The sequence below is a fragment of the Cervus elaphus genome, chromosome 9, assembly GCF_910594005.1.
Source record: "Cervus elaphus chromosome 9, mCerEla1.1, whole genome shotgun sequence".
NCBI classification, from domain to species: Eukaryota; Metazoa; Chordata; class Mammalia; order Artiodactyla; family Cervidae; genus Cervus; species Cervus elaphus.
Window position 1 is genome coordinate 14,511,172 of NC_057823.1, and position 24,047 is coordinate 14,535,218.

The 24,047-nt window shown below is 42.1% G+C and overlaps 2 pseudogenes; both read right to left on the reverse strand.

The window, feature by feature from the left end:
• Nucleotides 1-10,653: 10,653 nt before the first annotated feature.
• On the reverse strand, nucleotides 10,654-11,626 carry LOC122700080 (annotated as a pseudogene).
• Nucleotides 11,627-12,277: 651 nt separating this feature from the next.
• On the reverse strand, nucleotides 12,278-13,092 carry LOC122700884 (annotated as a pseudogene).
• Nucleotides 13,093-24,047: the final 10,955 nt, after the last annotated feature.

Below are 24,047 nucleotides of genomic sequence, written 5' to 3' on the forward strand. Positions count from 1 at the left end.
GGACCTTGGAAAGGGGTTCAAGTCTGTTGTTGATTATTTCTCCAATCTTTTGGTCAGAGCAGTTTCTCATGGCTTCAGACTTTTTAAAATTTTGAAATCAAAAGTATGAATTTAAAATTGATCATCTAGTGCTGTGCCTGGGTATAAGATTCCTGGGATTGAATCATTTCTTCACCACCTGCTAGCAGTGTGAACTCTACTTTTCTGTGTCTTGGCTCCCTATCCAAAAATGGGGTGAATAATGGTATCTCATAAGGGTGTTTCTGAGTTTCATGAGTTGATAACTGCAAAGGGTTTAGAACAGTGCCTGACACATACTTAGTCCTCATTAGGGTGACACTTTGTTTATATCAATACTCATTTATTGAATGAATGATAAATGGATGAATGCAGTCTTGGTTTTCTCACCTTAAAATAGTTAAGTTAAAAAAAAATTGGCTGTACAGTTCTTTCAAGTTTAAAATTCATTGGTTTCCATATTTAATATGTATAGCTTGTAATATTTCTGAAGGCATATGAGCATATAAGTGTGACATTTTATTAACAAAATTTGTTAATAAAATTCACAAGGAATAAAGGATAATATAACTTAACTATAGGTGCAGGCTATGCCCCAAATGGAACTTGGCTGCATTGCATCTCTGGGCTTAAGTTTCCCCATCTGTAAATGTAGGGATAATGATGTTCATATCACTGAGGATTAAATGTGCTATGCTAAGAACTCAATGATATTATTCAAAGGAGTGAAAATTGAGTTACCTGTTTGCAAATGGAAAAGAGGTAGCAGGACACAGAATCTGGGAAGTGCAAGAAGAATGGATGGTTAGGGAAAGGAATAAGAGTTCTTCCAGTGCCCTGAAATAAAGTCCTGCTATGTCAGATATCTCCCCTGTCTCAGTTACTGATAAACTAACATGAAGTCTTTAAATTTATGAAAATTGCTCTGGTTTCAAAGGTGAATGATATCAATGCGATATGAGTGATGTTTCATGCAGAAATCAGAGTCCCTCATCCAACGGGACATTCCAGGTTGGCAAGGCAGCTCCCAGTGGTCACTCAGGTTCCCAGGTTCCTCTTCTTGCTTCATCCTCCCTAAGGCATTAGTTCCCATCCTGACCACACACTGAAATCACTTGGAAAGGTACTTTCTTTCTGGCTGTTTTAAAGATCTTCCCTCAGTCTTTGGTGTTTTCAGTTAGGGTTAAGCTTAGGGTTAGGTATAAAAATATATGGATGCCTGACCCTGCCATTAGAGATTCTGAATTCATTGGTCTGCAGTGGGATCTGGGCATAGGTTTTTCTTAAAGCTCCCCAGGAGATTTAATGTATAGTCGTGTCTATGACCCACTGTCCTGTAGCATTGCTGTATTTCTCTGATCAACACCAGGTCACCATTACATCTCCGTTCCAGCCAGTAGGAAGGAGAAAGACAGCACGCAGGAAATGTGTGTGTTGTCTGTAAGATTCAAGCCAGGGAGTGGACTATGTCACTTCCTCTCCTGCCCCATTGGTGGGAACTCAGTCACATGGCCTCACCTAGCTGCAAGGGAGGCTGGGAAATGTCTAACTGGGCAGTTATGTTCCTGGCTACCATTCTTTATTTATTTTTTAAAAATAATTTTACCGATTTGTTTTTGGCTGTCCTGGGTCTTCGCTGCTTTGCACAGGCTTTCTCTAGTTTCAGTGAGCAGGGGGCCACTCTTTGTTGCCATACTTGGGCTTCTCACTGTGGTGGCTTCTCTTGTGGAGCACAGACTCTTGGCACATGGGCTTGGTAGTCATGGCTCCCAGGCCCTAGAGCCCAGGCTCAGTAGTTGTGGCCCAAGGTGGCATGGAATCTCTGGGACCAGGGGTTGAACCCATGTCCCCTGCATTGGCAGGCAGATTCCCATTCACTGCACCTCTTGGGAACTCCCTGGCTACCTTCCTATTACTTTGGAAGAAGAGAGAAATAGATTTTGGACAAAGGATGGGGTTCAGAAAGCAAGTGGGCTGGTAGAGCTGGCTCTGGCAGTGACTGGCTGGCCAGTGGATTAATTTCCAAGGCTTGCCACAAATTGGGTCACTTAAAACAATAAAATGTATTTCCTCCTAGTTCTGGTGGTTAGAAGCCTGAAATTAAGACGTGGGTGGGACCACAATCCCTCTAGAAATTTTAGGGGAGAAACTTTGTCTTTCCCCAGCTTTCAGTGGTTTGTCTGCAATAAACCTTGGCATTCCTTGACTTGCAGCTGTAGCACTTCAATCTCTGCCTCCTTGCTATGCGATGTTCTCCCCATGTCTCAGCGTCTTCTCTCCCCTCTTTCTTTTTATTTATTTTTTGTAAACACTTGGCAATCCTATCCTTTTTAGTGCAAATACATTTATTTATGTTTTGGCTGTGCTGTCTTCACTGCTGCTTGGGCTTTTCTCTAGTTGTGGAGAGCAGGGGCTACTCTAATTGCAGTGTGTGGGCTTCTCATTGTGGTGGCTTCTCTTGTTGTGGAGCATGAGCTCTAGGGCATGCAGGCTTCAGCAGCTGTTGTGTGAGGGCTGAGTAGTTGTGTTTCCCAGGCTCTAGAGCAAAGGCTCAATAGTTGTAGTGCATGTGCTTAATTGCTCAGGGGCATGTGGTATCTTCCCAGACCAGGGGTCGAATCCGAGTCTCCTGCATTGGCAGGCAGATTCTTTACCAGGGAAGCCCCATCCTCTTCTCTTTTTAGAAGGACACCAGGGACTTCCCTGGTGGTCCCGTGGTTAAGACTTTGCCTTCCAATGCAGGGACTATGGTTTCAATCCCTGGTTGGGGAACTAAGATCCCACATGCCTCAAGGACAGAAAAACAAAACGTAAAACATATTGTAACAGATTCAATAAAGACTTTAAAAATGGTCTACATAAAAAAAAAATCTTAAAAAATGGGCAGCAGTCATATTGGAATTAAGTTCCACCCTTCTCCATCATGGCCTCATCTTAACTAGTTACATCTACAATGACCCTAATAAGGTCATAATTTGAGGTACTGGGGTTTAGGACTTAAACATTTTGTTGTTGTTGAGGATCACAGTTCAACCCATAGCAGCCAGGAACCAAGAACGAAAATGATGAGGGACCCTTCAATGTGGCCATCACAGAGAGACAGTGACTTGGCAACTTATCCTTCCTTTCTCTGTGCCTCATCCCCATCCTAGGCACCATGTGAGGCCCAGAAAACTAAGATGCAGCATTATGGCACCAAGAAAAAGCACCCCACCAAGCAGAAGAGTACCCTAAATTATCTGAGATGAAGTTTCCCATCCCACAGAATGAGGGTGGGAACAAGTCATGAAAGTGAAAGTGCTAGTTGCTTAGTCATGCTTTGTGACTCCATGGTTTGTAACCCATAGGCTCCTCTGTCCATGAGATTTTTCAGGCAAGAATACTGGAGCTGTTGCCATTCCCTTCTCTAGGGGATCTTCCTGACCCAGGGATTGAACACATTCTTTACCATCTGAGCCACCAAATTGTTACCAAAAAAATAATTAACATCTCTGAGGTATTTAAATTGGGCACAGAAATTCACATAAGCAACATCCTCAAGGGTTCGACAGAATGAAGTATTAACAAACTCCTGGATCAGGTGTTGGCAAACTATGGCTCACCAGCCAAATTTGCTGACTACCTATTTTTGTAAATAAAGGTTTACTGACACACAGCCACACCCATTCATATACCTACTGTTCATGGCTGTTTTTTAAAATAACAGTTGAAATTTATTTATTTATTTATTTCTGGCTGTGCTGCATCTTTGTTGCTGTGCATGGGCTGTCTCTAGTGGCGGTGTACAGGCGTCTATTGTGGTGGCTTCTCTTGTGGCCTAGCATGGGCTCTAGGGTGTGTGGACTTCAGCAGCTGCAGCGTGTGGGCTCTAGAGCACAGGTTCAGTAGTGACACAGGGGATTGGTTCCCCCAGTCATGTGGGATCTTCCTGCACCATGAATTGAACCCATGTCCCCTGTAATGGCAGGTGGATCCTTAACCACTGGGCCACCCGGGAAGTTACCTGTGGCTGTTTTTAATGCTAAAAAGTTAGATTTAAGTCACCTTGACAGAGATTGTACAACCTGCAAAGCCCAAAATATTTATTATCTGGTCCTTTACAGGAGTCTGCCAATCCCAGTCTGGATCAAACTTTCAGATCGTCTCCAATATAAGACGAGTTTTTCAAACATCATACTCCAGTGCACTTCCACCTAAATTTTCCAGTATATTAAAACTAGTATCTGCAATATAGGTACTTCCTACGTTCATAGCAGTACTATTCACAAGTGGCAAGACATGGGAACATCCTAAATGTCCATTGACAGGTGATAGGATAAAGAAGATGTGGTACATGTATATGATGGAATACTACTCAGCTACAGAAAAGAACAAAATAGTGTCATTGTCAGCAACACAGACGGAACTAGAGATTATCATACTAAGTGAAGTAAGTCAGAGGGAGCAAGACAAATATCATGTGATATCACTTACATAGGGAATCTAAAATATGACACAAATGGACTTATCTATGAAACAGAAACAGACTCACAGAGATCAGATTTGTGGTTGCCAGGGCGAAGAGGATGGAGGAAGGACAACTGGGAGTTTGAGGTTAACAGATGCAAACTATTATACATAGAATGGATAAACAACAAGGTCCTCCTGCATAGCATAGGGAACCATACTCAATATGCTGTGATAAACCATAAGAAGGCCTTGTGTTAGCCAGTTGTGTCTAACTCTGCGACCCCATGGACTGTAGCCTACCAGGCTCCTCTGTCCATGGAATTTACCAGGTTCCCGTGAAACCCGTAGGCAGGTCAAGAAGCAACAGTTAGAACTTGACACAGAACAACACACTGGTTCAAAACTGGGAAAGGACTATGTCAAGGCTGTATATTGTCACCTTGCTTATTTAACTTATATGCAGAGCATATCATGAGACATGCTGGCCTGGATGAAGCACAAGCTGGAATCAAGGTTTCTGGGAGAAATATCAATAACCTCAGATACGCCGATGACATCACCCTTATGGCAGAAAGCAAAGAGGAACTGAAGAGCCTCTTGAAAGTGAAAGAGGAGGGTGAAAAGGCTGGCTTAAAATTCAACATTCAAAAAACAAAGATCATGGCATCTGGTCCCATCACTTCATGGCAAATAGATGGGGAAACAATGGAAACAGTGATGGACTTTACTTTCTTGGGCTCCAAAATCACAGCAGCCACAAAATTAAAAGACACTTGCTCCTTGGAGAAAAAGCTATGACAAACCTAGACAGTGTATTAAAAAGCAGAGACATTACTTTGCCAACAAAGGTCTGTCTAGTCAAAGTTATGGTTTTTCCAGTGGTCATGTATAGATGTGAGAGCTGAACCATAAAGAAGGCTGAGTGCTGAAGACTTGATGCTTTTGAACTGTAGTGTTGGAGAAGACTCTTGAGAGTCCCTTGAACTGCAAGGAGATCAAACCAGTCAATCCTAAAAGAAATCAATCCTGACTATTCATTAAAAGGACTGATGCTGAAACTGAAGCTCCAATACTTTGTCCACCTAATGCAAGGAGCCTGTCCAACATACATTTCTCTTTCTTCTGTTAATATATTTCTTCTGATTTTCTTTTGGGGAATCATTGTCATTAGAAAAGAACCTGATGCTGGGAAAGATTGAAGGCAGGAGGAGAAGGGGATGACAGAAGACAAGATGGTTGGATAGCATCACTGACTCAATGGGCATGAGTTTGAGCTACCTCTGGGAGATGGTGAAGGAGAGGGAAGCCTGGTGTGCTGCAGTGCATTGGGTTGCAAAGAGTTGGACACGACTGAGCAACTGAACAACAGCAGCAACAAAGAATACTGGAGTGGGTAGCTATTCCCTTCCCCAGGGGATCTTCTCGACTCAGGGATTGAACCTGGGTCGCCTGCATTGCAGCAGATTTTTCAACATCTGAGCCACCAGGGAAGCTGGTGATAGACCACAGTGGATATTAAAAAGGAATATATATATATGTATATATATATATATGTATAACTCAATCACTTTGCTGTGCATCAGAAATCAAGACATGTAAATCAACTATGCTTCAACTGAAAAATTGAAAAATAACTGGTATCCATAAAGCCCTTTAAATCCATTATCTCTAAAAATTTTTTTGTCCCCCAACACAACCAGGAGAGTATCAAGACCCCACCTCTTCCCACCATCCAGTGGATGACAATTGGGTGGTTAAGAAGACATGTCATCTTAAACTCATTCTAAAATTTGGGTAATAGTGTGTACATCTGCTTTAGCAGTAAGAGTAGAGCTAGCTTCTATTTTCACTCAATACATATATGACTTAAAGACTACTTATTGAAAAATTATAGGCCAAAAGTACTGCTGATGCAAATGAGTGTTATTAAATACTGTAGGATTTGCCAAACAACCCATGACAAATTAAACTGATAATAACAAGCTAAGCCCACAGTAATTTATCATTAGCTAAGCAAAAAGAACAGCATTCAAAAACCATGGCCAACTCAAGAGAATACAAAGGCAAAATGCTCCTTCAAGGGAATTATGGAAATTCCTACTATTGGTGTATACATGTGTGTGTGATACTGTGGGTTATTATTTGGCAGCCAGACTTCTAGGTGGATACCAAATAAAAATGCTCAGTTAACTGTAGTGACTTGCTATTTTAAATTTATGAACACTATGTTTTAGTAAGCCTTAATGACTCACTTAGCATACATAGGCATAGTGGATATCTGTTGGGTTTGCCTGTCCAACATACATTTCTCTTTCTTCTGTTAATATATTTCTTCTGATTTTCTTTTGGGGAATCATTGTCTCATTCTATTTTTTTAAAAATTTATTTGGCTGCACCGGCTCTTAGCTGTGGCACATGGAATCTTTGTTGCCATGTGCAGGATCTTTGCTTCACCATGAGGATCTTCTGCTGTGGCATGCAGGCTCTTAATTGCAGCACGTGGGGTCTTAATTCCCTGACCAGGGGTCAAAGCCAGGCTCCCCTGCATTGTGAGTGTGTAATCCTAACCACTGGGCCACCAGGGAAGTCCCCATTGTCCCATTCTTATCCTTGTGGCTTGAGAAGGGCCAGCTTTAGAACTGGGCAAAGAACCAAGACTGACAATTCAGTGTATGATAGCTCTTTGTTCATAGTTCAGCCATGAGCACATATCTCAAGGTAATGAGACTTACTTCCAGGATTTCTGCCATAGTTGCTAAGCTTGGAGAATGGAACTGCCTACAGTAGGGAGAACCAGACTGCTAATGAAGACAACACAAGGGAAGCAGGGCCGAGAATGGAAAAACAGATTCCTAACACTGTTTGAGCACCTGGATCCAGCCAAGCCTGAAGCCTTAGGTGAAGTCTCCCTTAAGAATCAAGGGATTTGTACTTTTGTAGGGTCTGAAGGGGCTTCCCTGGTAGCTCAGCTGGTAAAGAATCTTCCTGCAATGTGGGTGACCTGGGTTCAATCCCTGGGTTGGGAAGATCCCTTGCAGGAGGGCATGGCAATCCACTCCAGTATTCTTGCCTGGAGAATCCCCACGGAAGAGTCAGACATGACTGACCAACTAAGCACAGCACAGCACAGGTGTCTCAAGATCATACTCTGAAAAAAATTTTAGCCTGCACATGCTGAAACCATGTACAAGCCCTTGCGTCTTTGTCTTTTGAAGTAAAATGCTGACTCAAGAGTTAATGATTGGGAAATGTGAAGATGTAGAAACAAAGAATAACTGTTGGGCTAGGGAATTGGTAACAACTTAGACAATAATTCTGATGCATAGCAGAAGCACTGAATTCCCAGTTCCCTGAAAGATATAGATAAAGGCCTGACACACGTTCCTAAGTTGTTTTTTGCAGGAAGCAGACCCCCTCCAGATGAAAACTGCTTACCACAAGAACACAGACCCCAGACTGGATGAAATGAGAAGGTTGATGAGGCTTGAAACTTCACCTTGATGCCAACCAATCCAAGAACTGTCCATGAGCTGATCACAACCCTGCTCCTTGAACACTATAAAACTCCTCGCTACCTGCTCCAGGGTGGGTCACATGATCTTCAGGGCATTAGCCCACTGTGGCCCCCTGTGCCTGGCAAAGGAATAAAAGCTGTTCTTTTCTACTTCACCCCAAACTCCGACTGTATGTTTCTGTTCGGCACCGGTGAACAGAGGCCACGTTTTGGTAACAATGCTGATAAAGTCATATTTTATTTTTTAAAATTTATGTGGCTGTGTGGAATCATAGTTGCAGCATATGGAATCTTTGGTTGTAGCACATGGGCTTAATTGTGGGCCCTGGGCCCCTACATTGGGAGTTCAAAGTCTTAACCACTGGACCGCCAGGGAGGTCCCTAAGTCACACTTTATAACTGACGTTTTATGTTGGAGAAATAAACCCCAGATTTTTTTTTTTTAATGTTTGCTATCGGTTGCTGAATGAAATTCAAGAGTATTTCTTCTTCCTGGAGATTATGAGGGAAAAATAAGCATACCTCCTCATGTAAGCCAGTTTTCTGATGTGATATGATCTAGGCTTCAGGATATGATAATAAATGATAAAAGCAAATCACCCAGAGGAAAAGAGAAACAGAGAGAGAAGATGGGAGTGGAGTGACTGTTTTGAGAGGTCACTTGACAGTTATTTTTCCAGTTGTTCCAAAATGTTCATTACAGATGTTAGACAACGCTTGGCAAACATGTGCTTCAAATTTCCTGCGTGGCTGTGTTTGTTCGCTAGGATTGCCTTAACAAAGTACCATAAGTTCAGGGGCTTAACAGCAGGAATTAATTGTCTCATAGTTCTGGAGGCTGAAATCTGGGATCCAGGTGTCAGCGGGTTCTTTTTTCTTTCTGATAATTTTATTTCTTTCTTTAATTAGTTTTGGCTGTGGTGGGTCTTCATTTCTGGGCACATTTTTTTTTTTCTTTAGTTGCAGCAAGTGGGGGTTACTCTCTCGTGGCAGGGGCTTCACTTTGCAGGGGCTCTAGGGCTCGTGGGCTTCAGGATTTGCGGTTCCCAGGCTCTAAAGCACAGGCTCAGTCGCTGTGGCCCACACAGGATTAGTTGCTCCCAGGCATATGGGATCTTCCCGGGCCAGGGATGGAACGGGTGTCTTCTGCATTGACAGGGGGATTCTTTACCCCTGAGCCAACCAGGCAAGCCCAGCACTGATTCTTTCTGCAGATCATGAAGGAGAATCTGTTTCATGTCTCTCACCTTACTTTTAGTGACTTACTAGCAATCTTTGGTGTTCCTTGACTTGTAGAAGCATCTCCCCAATCTCTGCCTTCATCTTCATAATGGTGTTCCTCTTAAGTGTGTTTGTATGTGTGTGTGTGTCTGTGCAAATTTCTCCCTTTTCTAAGGACACCAGTCATATTGGATTAGGAGCCCACCCTAATGGGGGCTTTCCCGGTGGCTCAAACAGTAAAGAATCTGCTTGCAATGCAGGAGGTGAAAGTGACGGGGGTTCGATCCCTGGGTCAGGAAGATGCCCTGGAGCAGGAAATGGCAACCCACTCCAGTGTTCTTGCCTGGAGAATCCCATGAACAGAGGAGTCTGGTGGACTACAGTCTGTGGGGTTGTGAAGATTTGGACACGACTGAGCGACTAACACACTAGTCCAGTAGGACCTTAACTAATCACATCTGCCATGACCCTATTTCCAAATAAGTTCCCATTCTGAAGTATTGGGGGTTAGGACTCCAGCATATCTTTTTTTTTAATTTAAAAAGTTTACTTCTTATTTGGGTGCTCCAGGTCTTAGTTACTGCACTCAGGGTCTTCATTGCCATGTGGGGAGTCTTCCTTGCGGCTTGCAGTCTCTTTAGTTGTGGCATGAAGGATCTAATTCCCTGACCAGGGACCAAACCCAGGTTCCCTGCATTGGGAGCACAGAGTTTTAACCAATGGACCAAAATGGAAGTTGGCTAATTTACCTTTTTTTTTTGGCAGGGAGACACAATTCAACCCAGAATTCTCATTTATAATTCTCCATCTCGTTTTATAAAGCCTTCAGTATAGCTGTGCTGTCTCAGGGACACATTTGAGGGGTTTTGTAGAGCTGGACTCTCTCATCCATTGGTTTCTCCAGCCTCCCACATTTGCCTCCCTGGAAAGCCCTGTCCTGCTTTCATCACTGGGGTTCAATGTAGCATGTGCTATGCTGTCCTTAGTTGCTACGTCGTGTCTGACTCTTTGCAACCCCATGGACTGTAGCCCACCAGGCTCCTCTGTCCATGGGGATTCTTCAGGCAAGAATACCAGAGTGGGTTGTCATGCCCTCCTCCAGGGGATCTTCCCAACCCAGGGATTGAACCCAGGTCTCCCGCATTGCAAGCTGATTCTTTACCAGCTGAGCCACCAGGGAAGCCCCCAATGTCAGTGTATGTCTCCCCAGATGAGTAGGAGGATCCTTTCCCCAAGGACCTTGGCTCATTTAGGAATGCCCCTCCAACAGCCAGGAATACAATCTCAGGTGACAGGAAGTCCTCTCTTGCCTGTGCATCCAAAGCACTCATGGATTTTTTTTGGGCAGGGGGTGGGGTGGGGAGTTTTTAAACTTTCATTTTATATGCAAAGAGCTAGTATTGTTTCTGCATAAGGTAGATATGCTGAATGAGCTATTCAAGGAACTTCAGTTAGTCCGATTTAACAAAGCCAACGTCCTTCATGTACTGGCGGAAACACGGGTGGCCCATATTGAGGCAGTGTTTCTGGATAGACCGTGCCTGTTTGAGCAGACCCGGCAAGGGCGAGAACCTTCCCTGCATTTTCTCAAACGGCCCCAGTAGAGCTGCTGGTGACCCACGTTGCTTTCTTGACTGCAGTGAGGCAAAAGGCTCACAGGTGTTTTAAATTAAACAAATTAAGTGGTAGTCAGCTACACGTCACACACCATTCTAAAGTGTATACAACCCAGTGGCATTTACTGCTTTCACGATGTTGGGCAGCTGTCACCTTCATCTAGCTCCACAACATTTTCATCACTCCAAGAAGAAGCTCCGTGTGATTTAGCATTCACTCCCCATTCCCTCCCTCCCCCCAGTCCCTGGAAACCACTCACCAGGTTTCTGCCCCTGTGGATTTATCCTGAATATTTCAATAAATGGAATCACTCAATATGCGACCTTTTTTGAGTGGCTACTTTCACTCAGCAAAATGTTTTCGAGTGTCATCCACTTTGTACCAGGTATCAATGCCTCTTTTCTTGTGGAGGCTTTTTGGTTTTGTTTTATTAATTTTGATTGGAGTATAGTTGCTTTACAATGTTGCGTTAATTTCTGCTGTGCAGCAAAGTGAATCAGTTATACGTATGCCTGTACCCACTCTTTTTTTTAGAATTCCTTCCCATTTAGGTCACCACAGAGCACTGAGTAGAGTTCCCTGTGCTATACGGTAGGTTTTCATTTGTTATCTATTTTATACATAGTGGTATATATATGCCAGTCCCAATCTCCCAATTCATCCCATCTCCTCTTCCCCCATGGTAACCCTAAGTTTGTCCTCTAAATCTGTGACTGTATTTCAGCTTTGCAAATAAATTCATCTGTACCGTTTCTCTAGATTCCCTTGTGTAGCTTTTTAAAGACATACTTGCCTGGACAAATACATCTAGATAAGGGTTGAAAAACTACACCAGAGTAAGGAAGCTGTGGTACATATACACCATGGAATATTACTCAGCCGTCAAAAAGAATTCATTTGAATCAGTTCTAATGAGATGGATGAAACTGGAGCCCATTATACAGAGTGAAGTAAGCCAGAAAGATAAAGAACATTACAGCATACTAACACATATATATGGAATTTAGAAAGATGGTAACGATAACCCTATATGCAAAACAGAAAAAGAGACACAGAAATACAGAACAGACTTTTGAACACTGTGGGAGAAGGTGAGGGTGGGATGTTTCGAAAGAACAGCATGTATATTATCTATGGTGAAACAGATCACCAGCCCAGGTGGGATGCATGAGACAAGTGCTTGGGTCTGGTGCACTGGGAAGACCCAGAGGAATCGGGTGGAGAGGGAGGTGGGAGGGGGGATCGGGATGGGGAATATGTGTAAATCTATGGCTGATTCATGTCAATGTATGACAAAACCCACTGAAATGTTGTTAAGTAATTAGCCTCCAACTAATAAAAACAAACAAACAAAAAACAGATTAAAAAAAAGAAATCTACACCCGATGGGGGGTGGGGCTTCTCAAGTATGGCTCCCTGCCTGTTTATTATTATTTTTTATTTATTTTTATTTATTTATTTTTTTGCTGCAAAAAGCTTTATTGTTTTCATTTGGTCCAAGGCTTGAGAGAGGGCTACAGGATGTTAAAAAGCTGCCTAGTAGCTGCAGAGAGGGGCTTCAGGCAGCCCTGATATTAGGTGGGTTCTTCAAAGGCCACTGGTCTCCAGAAGCTCCTAGTCGTGCTTGAGGGTGAGCCTCTCGAAGAGATACTCGCCCAACCCAGCCTGGGGACCAGCCAGCCTGCGGAGGTTGGTCAGGTGGTTACCCATCTTCTTGATGAGTTTCACTTCCTCATTTAGGAAGTGGTTCTCCAGGAAATCACAGATGTGGGGGTCTCCGCGGGCAGAAGCCAGGCCATGCAGATCCAACAGGGCTTGATTCAGGTTCTTCTCTACGAGAAGGGCGGCTTCCATAGCGTCCTGGGTTTTACCCCACTCATCTTGAGATGGCTTCTGCACGTCCAGGAAGAAGGCGCGGCCGCCACGCTGGTTTTGCAGTTTCAAGAGACGCTCCGCGCCCTCGCGCTTCTCCTTGGCCAATTCACGAAAAAAGTGACCCACACCCTCCAGAGCCACATCGTCGCGGTCGAAATAGAAGCCCAGAGAGAGGTAGGTGTAGGAGGCCCGCAGTTGCATGTTAGTTGACGGCGGCCTCCACCTCGGTAGAATAATTTTGACGAATCTGGGAGCTCATGATTGGTCGGTAATAAGGAGTTAAAAAATGGTGGCTGGTCCCGGTGATCGCGGACAGCTGAGTGGCTGACTCCGGAGGTTGCGCCTGGAAAAAAGGGTGGAGGGTAGTCGGAGGCTGGAGCGAGGGGCGTCCCTGGGTCTGTTCCGTCCAAGCACTGTGGAAGCAAGAGACAGATCCGCGGGGCCGCCGAGCGCACTTCCTCCCTGCCTGTTTATACAGCCTGTGAACTAAGAATGATTTTTACCCTTTAAAATCATTAAAAAAAATTAAGTGAAGAGTAGTCCATGGTGAGAATGATATAAATCTTAAATCTTTTTTTTTTTTTTTGGTTTGTTTTTTTAGTATGATTATTTATTTTTTTAATATAAATCTTAAATTTCAGTGTCTACAAAGTTTTTCTGAACCACAGCTACTCCCATTTGTTTCCATTTTGTCTATGGCCCCTTTCAAGCTACCAAGACAGAGTACAAGACAGATTTCAAGGCTGGTCTGAAGGTAGTGAGTTATCTCAATTGATTGTTCACAGTCAGTTACAGATGGAACTCCTCGTTCCACTCTTCTCCCCCTTCTCACTACTGCACTTGACTAGAAAAAAAAGAAAAGGAAAAAAGATGACACACACATAAAGAAGATAGAGTTCAAGACAGATGGTCTGGCCCCCCAAACTAATGATATTGACCACTTGGCCCTTTAAGGGAAGTCAGCAGAACACTGCCCCAGGGGATGGACACCACCTAAATTTTCATCCATTCCTTGTAAAGAACTCTTTCTCTTTCCCCTCATCTTCCTCCCCAACAAGTGAAGCCAAACTCCTCCCAGAATCCACATGGAGATCCCTCAGTTAGAAAGATTTGTTGGAATTCATACATATCAGTTTGCTATTCACTTGCAACTAACACAACATTGTAAATTAATTGTATTTCTGGGAATTCCCTGTCAGTCCAGTGGTTAGGACTCCACGTTTCCGCTGCAGGGGACAAGAGTTCAATCCCTGGCAGGGGAACTAAGGTCCTACATGCTTTGAGGTACAGCCAAAAAAAAAAAAAAAAATTAGAACAATGATGAAATAGAATCAGAGGACCTGGCTTAGAATGAGGAGATAAAGTAAGCCTCTCTCCAAAGAAGAATTTTGATTCTAATGATTCTGATACTAATTCCAATGTATGGCTTCCCTGTCTTCCCCATACCACCAAGCAATTTTCCAACAACTGGTTGTCCTACATTTCCACTCAATTCTGACACAATCTGGAGTCCACAGGGTCCACAGGTTAAGGACTCGGTCCCATACAACTGCCCCCACTGCAGACGCTGAGCACAGTTCCAGGTTGATACCTATGTTTCTGACCAACTGGGTATAAATCAGAGGTTCCCATTGAGTCAGGAGATAGATGAGCCCCCGAGGGGGAAACAGAGTTGGTTCTCTGTGGACCAATACTCTAAGAAGAAAATAGTAAGACAATCGAAGGAGAAGGCTAAGCCCTGCCCAGATCGAAGATAAGAGACCACACATTTCTCATTCTTGAAGTCAAGCAAACACTCTTGATTAGAAAGCTCCTTGGAGGTAAAAAAAATGGAGGGGGTGTCACCCCCATAGTAAGTGATACCAACTACCTATTGGCCTCTTTGGTGGAATATATCTTGAGTTATATTCAAGTTATATTCAACTGAGTTATATCTCAGTCTATATATATATATAGACTGAGAGATGCTCATGCAACATAGGGGGATCCTGAGATATACCACATATAGACTCGGAACAGGTGAATCAAAATGAGTGGCCAAAGGAAACCCTGGAACAAATGCCTCTTAAAAGTAATTGACTACCAGAAAGGGGTGACTCTGTCTCTGAGTCTGCCCATGAGACTATCCACATGTACTGTACTCTTTTCTTCCTCCTAGTAAACACTCTGCTTGATTCACGGTGTGCTGTGTTTAGTTGCCTCAGTCACAGCTCTTTATGACCCCACAGACTGTAGCCTTCCAGGCTCCTCTGTCCATGGAATCCTCCAGGCAAGAATACTGGAGTGGGTTGCCATGCTCTTCTTCAGGGTATCTTCCTGACCCAGGGATGGAACTCAGGTCTCCTGCATTGCAGGCAGATTCTTTACCTGCTGAGCCACCAAGGAAGCCCCACTTGTTTCACTACTTTCTGTCTTTGTGGGAATTCTTTTTCTGCAAAGTTGAAGAGCCAGGGTCTTGTCACTGACCTCTAGTGGCTAGGATTTGGTGCTCTCACCGTTGTGATCCAATCCCAATCTCTGGCGGGAAACTGAAACCCTGCTTCAAGGCACTGCAGGACGAGGCCACCTGAGATCACCATGACCCCCTTCTTGGGTTTGATTAATTTCCTACAGTGGCTCACTGAACTCAGAATACTAGTTTGCTCACTAGATCATCTGTTTATTACATGGAGACTCAACAGCCAGATGCAGAGAGATACACAGGGCAAGATCCTGAACAAAGGAACTTCTGAAAGTGTTCTGGTTCGCCGATCTAGAAGTTCTATGGACCCCAATCTTTGAGTTTTTATGGAAGCTTTATCACATAGACATGATTGATTAAGTCCTTGATCATTGGTGATTGAACTCAATCACCCCAGAGGTTGGGAAGTGGGAGTGAAATTTTCAACCCTCTAATGACAAAGTTCGTTCCGTTGGCAACCTGTCCACATCTCTGTGTGCTTTCCCTAGCATAACAAGACACCTTCATCACTCTTACCACAGAAATTCAAAGGTTTTAAGAGCTGTATGCTATCTTTTCCGACCACAATGCAGTAAGATTAGATGTCAATTATAGGAGAAAAACTATTAAAAATTCCAACATATGGAGGCTGAACAACACACTGCTGAATAACCAACAAATCACAGAAGAAATCAAAAAAGAAATCAAAATATGCATAGAAACAAATGAAAATGAAAACACAACAACCCAAAACCTATGGGACACTGTAAAAGCAGTGCTAAGGGGAAGGTTCATAGCAATACAGGCTCACCTCAAGAAACAAGAAAAAAGTCAAATAAATAACCCAACTCTACACCTAAAGAAACTTGAAAAGGAAGAAATTATGAACCCCATGGTTAGTAGAAGGAAAGAAATCTTAAAAATAAGGGAAGAAATAAATGCAAAAGAAACAAAAGAGACCATAGCAAAAATCAACAAAGCCAAAAGCTGGTTCTTTGAGAAGATAAGTAAAATTGACAAACCATTAGCCAGACTCATCAAGAAACAAAGGGAGAAAAATCAAATCAACAAAATTAGAAATGAAAATGGACTTTTGGATAGCAGCCATCCTGACTGGTGTGTAATGGTACCTCATTGTGGTTTTGATTTGCATTTCTCTAATAATGAGTGATGTTGAGCACCTTTTCATGTGTTTGTTAGCCATCTGTATGTCTTCTTTGGAGAAATGTCTGTTTAGTTCTCTGGCCCATTTTTTGATTGGGTCATTTATTTTTCTGGAATTGAGCTGCAGGAGTTGCTTGTATATTTTTGAGATTAATCCTTTGTCTGTTTCTTCATTTGCTATTATTTTCTCCCAATCTGACGGCTGTCTTTTCACCTTACTTATAGATTCCTTTGTAGTGCAAAAGCTTTTAAGTTTCATTAGATCCCATTTGTTTAGTTTTGCTTTTATTTCCAATATTCTGGGAGGTGGGTCATAGAGGATCTTGCTGTGATTTATGTCGGAGAGTGTTTTGCCTATGTTCTCCTCTAGGAGTTTTATAGTTTCTGGTCTGACATTTAGATCTTTAATCCATTTTGAGTTTATTTTTGTGTATGGTGTTAGAAAGTGTTCTAGTTTCATTCTTTTACAAGTGGTTGACCAGTTTTCCCAGCACCACTTGTTAAAGAGGTTGTCTTTTTTCCATTGTATATCCTTGCCTCCTTTGTCAAAGATAAGGTGTCCATAGGTTCATGGATTTATCTCTGGGCTTTCTATTCTGTTCCATTGATCTATATTTCTGTCTTTGTGCCAGTACCATACTGTCTTGATGACTGTGGCTTTGTAGTAGAGTCTGAAGTCAGGCAGGTTGATTCCTCCAGTTCCATTCTTCTTTCTCAAGATTACTTTGGCTATTCGAGGTTTTTTGTATTTCCATACAAATTGTGAAATTCTTTGGTCTAGTTCTGTGAAAAATACCGTTGGTAGCTTGATAGGGATTGCAAACTAGATGCCCATCAGCAGATGAATGGATAAGGAAGCTGTGGTACATATACACCATGGAATATTACTCAGCCGTCAAAAAGAATTCATTTGAACCAGTCCTAATGAGATGGATGAAACTGGAGCCCATTATACAGAGTGAAGTAAGCCAGAAAGATAAAGAACATTACAGCATACTAACACATATATATGGAATTTAGAAAGATGGTAACGATAACCCTATATGCAAAACAGAAAAAGAGACACAGAAATACAGAACAGACTTTTGAACTCTGTGGGAGAAGGTGAGGGTGGGATGTTTCAAAAGAACAGCATGTATACTATCTATGGTGAAACAGATCACCAGCCCAGGTGGGATGCATGAGACAAGTGCTCGGGCCTGGTGCACTGGGAAGACCCAGAGGAATCGGGTGGAGAGGGAGGTGGGAGGGGGGATCGGGATGGGGAATACGTGTAAATCTATGGCTGATTCATATCAATGTATGACAAAACCCACTGAAATGTTGTGAAGTAATTAGCCTCCAACTAATAAAAAAATTAAAAAAAAAAAAAAAAAAAAATGAAAATGGAGAGATCACAACAGACAACACAGAAATACAAAGGATCATAAGAGACTATTGTTAGCAACCATATGCAAATAAAATGGACAACTTAGAAGAAATGGACAAATTCTTGGAAAATACAACTTTCCAAAATTGAACCAGGAAGAAATAGAAAATCTTAACAGACCCATCACAAGTGCGGAAATTGAAACTGTAGTCAGAAATCTTCCAACAAACAAAAGCCCAGGACCAGATGGCTTCACAGCTGAATTCTACCAAAAATTTAGAGAAGAACTAACACCTGTCCTACTCGAACTCTTCCAGAAAATTGCAGAAGGTCAACTTCCAAACTCATTCTATGAGGCCACCATCACCCTAATACCAAAACCTGACAAAGATGCCACCAAAAAAGAAAACTACAGGCCAATATCACTGATAAACATAGATGCAAAAATCCTTAACAAAATTCTAGCAAACAGAATCCAACAACATATTAAAAAGATCATACATAATGACCAAATGGGCTTTATCCCAGGGATGTAAGGATTCTTCAATATCCACACATTAATCAATATAATACACCACATTAACAAATTGAAAAATAAAAACCATATGATTATCTCAATAGATGCAGAGAAAGCCTTTGACAGATTTCAACATCCATTTATGATAAAAACCCTCCAGAAAGCAGGAATAGAAGGACCATACCTCAACATAATAAAAGCTATATATGACAAACCCTCAGCAAACATAATCCTCAATGGTGAAAAATTGAAAGCATTTCCCCTAAAGTCTGGAACAAGACAAGGGTGCCCACTCTCACCACTACTATTCAACATAGTTTTGGAAGTTTTGGCCACAGCAATCAGAGCAGAAAAAGAAATAAAAGGAATCCAGATAGGAAAAGAAGAAGTAAAACTCTCACTGTTTGCAGATGACATGATCCTCTACACAGAAAACCCTAAAGACTCCACCAGAAAATTACTAGAGCTAATCAATGAATATAGTAAAGTTGCATGATATAAAATTAACACACAGAAATCCCTTGCACTCCTATACACTAACAATGAGAAAACAGAAAGAGAAATTAAGAAAACAATTTCATTCACCATTGCAAAGAAAAGAATAAAATACTTAGGAATATAAAACAAGTGGTGCTGGGAAAACTGGTCAACCACTTGTAAAAGAATGAAATTAGAACACTTTCTAACACCATACACAAAAATAAACTCAAAATGGATTAAAGATCTAAACACAAGTCCAGAAACTATTAAACTCCTAGAGGAAAACATAGGCAAAACACTCTCCGATATAAATCACAGCAGGATCCTCTATGACCCACTTCCCAGATTATTGGAACTAAAAGCAAAAATAAACACATGGGACCTAATTAAAATTAAAAGCTTCTGCACAACAAAGGAAACTATAAGCAAGGTGAAAAGATAGCTTTCAGAATGGGAGAAAATAATAGCAAATGAAGCAATGGACAAAGAATTAATCTCAAAAATATACAAGCAACTCCTGCAGCTCAATTCCAGAAAAATAAAATAGCCAATCAAAAAATGGGCCAAAGAACTAAACAGACATTTCTCCAAAGAAGACATCCAGATGGCTAACAAACACATGAAAAGATGCTCAACATCACTCATTATCAGAGAAATGCAAATCAAAACCACAATGAGGTACCATTTCATGCCAGTCAGAATGGGTGCTATCCAGAAGTCTACAAGCAATAAATGCTGGAGAGGGTGTGGAGAAAAGGGAACCCTCTTACACTATTGGTGGGAATGCAAACTAGTATAGCCACTATGGAGAACAGTGTGGAGGTTCCTTAAAAAACTGGAAATAGAACTGCCATATGACCCAGCAATCCCACTCCTGGGCATACACACCGAGGAAACCAGAATTGAAAGAGACACGTGCACCCCAGTGTTCATCGCAGCACTGTTTATAATAGCCAGGACATGGAAGCAACCTAGATGTCCATCAGCAGATGAATGGATAAGAAAGCTGTGGTACATATACACAATGGAATGTTACTCAGCCATTAAAAAGAATACATTTGAATCAGTTCTAATGAGGTGGATGAAACTGGAGCCTATTATACAGAGTGAAGTAAGCCAGAAAGAAAAACACCACTTGTATACTAATATAGTATACTAACACATATATATGGAATTTAGAAAGATGGTAACGATAACCCTGTATGCGAAACAGCAGAAGAGACACAGATGTATTGAACAGTCTTTTGGACTCTGTGGGAGAGGGCGAGGGTGGGATGATATGGGAGAATGGCATTGAAACATGTAAATTATCATATATGAAATGAATCACCAGTCCAGGTTCGATGCATGAGACAGGGTGCTCGGGGCTGGTGCACTGGGATGACCCAGAGAGATGGGATAGGGAGGGAGGTGGGAGCGGGGTTCAGGATGGGGAACACATGTACACCCATGGCGGATTCAAGTCAATGTATGGCAAAACCAATACAATATTGTAAAGGAAGTAAATAAATAAATAAAATTTTTAAAAAAGAGCTGTATGCTAGAAAGAAGGATGAAGATCAAATATATATATTTCTTTTTATTTCTTTATTTTAGTTTTGACTGTGCTGGGTCTTCGTTGCTGTGCTTGGGCTTTCTCTAGTTGTAAAGAGTGGGGCTACTCTCTAATTCCAGTGCACGGGCTTCTCACTGCGGTGACTTCTCTTGTTGTGGAGCAGGGCCTTAGAGAGTGGGCTCAGTAGTTGTGGCGCATGGGCTTAGTTGCTCCAAAACATGTAGATCTTCCCGGACCAGGGATTGAGCCCATGTCCCCTGCATTGGCAGGTGGATTCTTAACCACTGGGCCACCGGAGAAGTACCAAACATATGTATTTCTTATTATAAATCACAGTATCATAGATCTCAAGCTTCCCTTTCTTGACTTGTCAATCCCAGGAAATTCCCATGATTTCCTGCCTGTTCATAAAATATCTGGAATTGTCGATGGCCAGCTGCTTTATCACCTTAGGAAATCCTTGTGTAAACTCTCTTTCCCCCCATGAGTGAGAAACGTGGTCTCCATGGCAGCGAGGTTAAAGTTCTCTCTGATTTCATGTCACTTCATTGGCAGTTTAATCGCCCAGGACAAGAAAAAAACAAAACACCAGACGCCTTATACTGATGTGTGTACAACACAGATTTTGAATAATGCCCCTGAGGGAAACATTTCTACCTTTCTTTTCTGTTGCTCCATAACAAATTCTCAAAAATATTTCCCTGAAGCAATGTGCTGCAATGCCTAAAATCTGCCTTAACATCTAGTGGAAATGAGACAGGAGGGAAGGGGTCAGGACACAACCTGTAAAAGAATGACATAATCGCTGAGGATACAACAAAAACTGATTAAAACTAATTAGGACCAAGATGACAGGCTGCCCTGGTGGTTCAGATGGTGAAGAATCCACCTGCAATGTGGGAGACCTGGGTTCGATCCCTGGGTTGGGAAGATGCCCTGGAGAAGGGAATGGCTACCCACTCCAGTATTCTCGCCTGGAGAATTCCATGGGCAGAAGAGCCTGGGGGTCTACAGCCCTGGTGGGCTACACTCCACAGGGCCACAAAGAGTCAGACCCGACTGAGCAAGTAACACTGTATAGCACAGGGAACAATATTTGATGTTATGTGATAAACCATAACAGAAATATGTGTATAACTGAATCACTTTGACTATACAGCATATACTGCCACAATAAATTTTTTAAAAAAGTCAGCCAATCTAAGATATTCTGTTATAGCAGCCCAAACAGACTAAGACAGTTTCTATAATGGAAGAATTACTATTAAAAAAAGAACTCCACCTTGCTTATGTATCTTTCAGGTCTGTGTCCTTGTGGGCAATGTGTCACTTGGAAAGTCCCATGATCCAGATGGGAGCAGAAGTTCCCAGCTGTGGCCAACTGGTTTCCTAAATTGAGACTAGATGTTTGGATTGGCTTCCCTGGTGGCTCAGATGGTGAAGAATCCACCTGCAATGTGGGAGACCTGGGTTCGATTCCTGGGTTGGGAAGATGCCCTGGAGAAGGGAACGGCTACCCACTCCAGTATTTCTGGCCTGGAGAATTCCATGGACAGAGGAGGCTGGCAGGCAGTCCATGGGGTCTCAAAGAGCTGGACACAATTGAGTGACTTTCAGTTTCACTTTCAGAGGTACCATGTGTGCCTGGGCTGATCACTAGCTTCTAAGGCTGTTCAATTTCTTAGTATATGTGATGCTGAAATTCTGTGATGTTCTGCCACTGGAAAGACACTCAGCCGTGGGATTCTGAGAGATACTCTGTGGTTGTCATGGAAGCACTCCAGGCAGAAGAGACAATCAGTTCCTAGAGTTAGGAAAAAGCTGTCCTCATAGAGTTAAGAGAGAGTGAAGGGCATCAGGAAGAAATTTAAGGTTCAGAATGGCTGGCTGCAGTGAAGTCAGAAAGAGAAAAACAAATGCCATATGATATCACTTATATATGGGGCTTCCCAAGTGGTGCAGTGGTAAAGAATCCACCTGCCAGTGAAGGAGATGCAGGAGACGTTGGTGCTATCCTCAGGTTGGGAGGATCCCCTGGAGTAGGAAATGGCACCCCATTCCAGTATGTTTGCCTGGGAAAATCCCATGGACAGAGAAGTCTGGCAGCCTGCAGTCCATGGAGTCGCAAAGTCAGACATGAATGAACGGCTGAACACACACACACGCACACACACACACACACAAGCACACAAATATATATGTGTGTGTATTCTTTCATCAGATTACTGATATATGTATATATGTATGTATGTATCTGCATGTGTGCTCAGTCATGCCCGACTCTTTGTGACCCCATGGACTATAGCCTGCCAGGTTCACCTGTCCATGGAATTTTCCATGCAAGACCTGGAGTGGGTTTCCATTTCTTACTCCAGTATATATGTGACTGAATCACTGTGCTGTACACCTTAAACTAAAATGATATTGTAAGTCAACTATACTTCAATTAAAGAAAAGAAAAAAAACATTATTATTAAGGCACTAGTTCTTAAACTTTTTGGTCTCAGGCCCCCCTCTGCACTCTTAAAGTTACTGAGGACCCTACAGAGCTTTCTTTCTTTTTTTTTTTCCTACAGAGCTTTCTTAAATGTAAGTTGTAGCTATCAATACTTACTGTTTTAAACATTAAAATTGAGAAAATTTACAGTGTGCATTTAAAATTTACTTAAAATAACAATAAAACCCACTGAATGGTAACATGAACAACATATTTTATTATATTTTTCCAAACCAAAAATTTTAGTTAGAAGAGTAGCATTGCTTTACACATTTACAAATCTCCTAGAAGACAGTTGTATTCTCATTTGTGAGACTACCTTGTTACTCTGTTGTGAAATGTCATTTTAGTTCAAGTCTCTGAAGAAAACTTACAAGCATGTAGCTGAAACAAGTATTTCAATAGACTTCTCAGGAACTCAGGAATTCTTCTTTAATACTATACTAAAACTTGAAAAACTGGTAATTTAGTCAAGGTGAGTTGTAGTGGGGAATCTCCATTTCGGTGAGTTCTATTTTATTAAAATCCATTTGCCTACCTTGCACTTTTCATGTATTTCTTTTTTTCCCCACATTGCAGACATGTGGGATTTTAATTCCCTGACCAGGGATCAAATCCATGCCCCCTGCATTGGAAGCACAGTGTCTTAATTACTAGACTGATAGGACAAGTCCTACCTTGCACTTTTTATGACATCGTTCATTGGTCTTTTGAATAATATTACTTCACTAAGTCATACAGATCTTCTGAACATCAATACTTTTCATTACATAATATTTTTAAAGCTCCATTTGTTAATATCACCACCAGTCTCATCAGAAAAGTCTTTCAGTGTTGGAACATTGTCAAACATAGTGACAAACACGTGTCTTCCAAAATTAAAATTTTCTCTTGAAAGCTCAAATTTTACCATTGGCAACAAACTCTGTCAGTTGTTTTCCTTGAAAAGGCAAGTTCATTTCATTCATTTTTGAGAAAATTTTTGCCAGAACCCAAGTTGAATCCTCATAGCCTGCCAGTTTTTTCCCATAAAGTATAGTTCATGGAAAACTGGCCAAATCAACTCTCAAACACTCACACAGCTGTGGTCCTCAAGGTATTTGCTGCTGCTGCTGCTAAGTCGCTTCAGTCGTGTCCGACTCTGTGTGACCCCATAGACGGCAGCCCACCAGGCTTCCCCATCCCTGGGATTCTCCAGGCAAGAACGCTGGAGTGGCTTGCCATTTCCTTCTCCAATGCATGCAAGTGAAAAGTGAAAGTGAAGTCGTTAAGTTGTGTCCAAGTCTTAGCAACCCCATGGACTGCAGCCTACCAGGCTCCTCCATCCATGG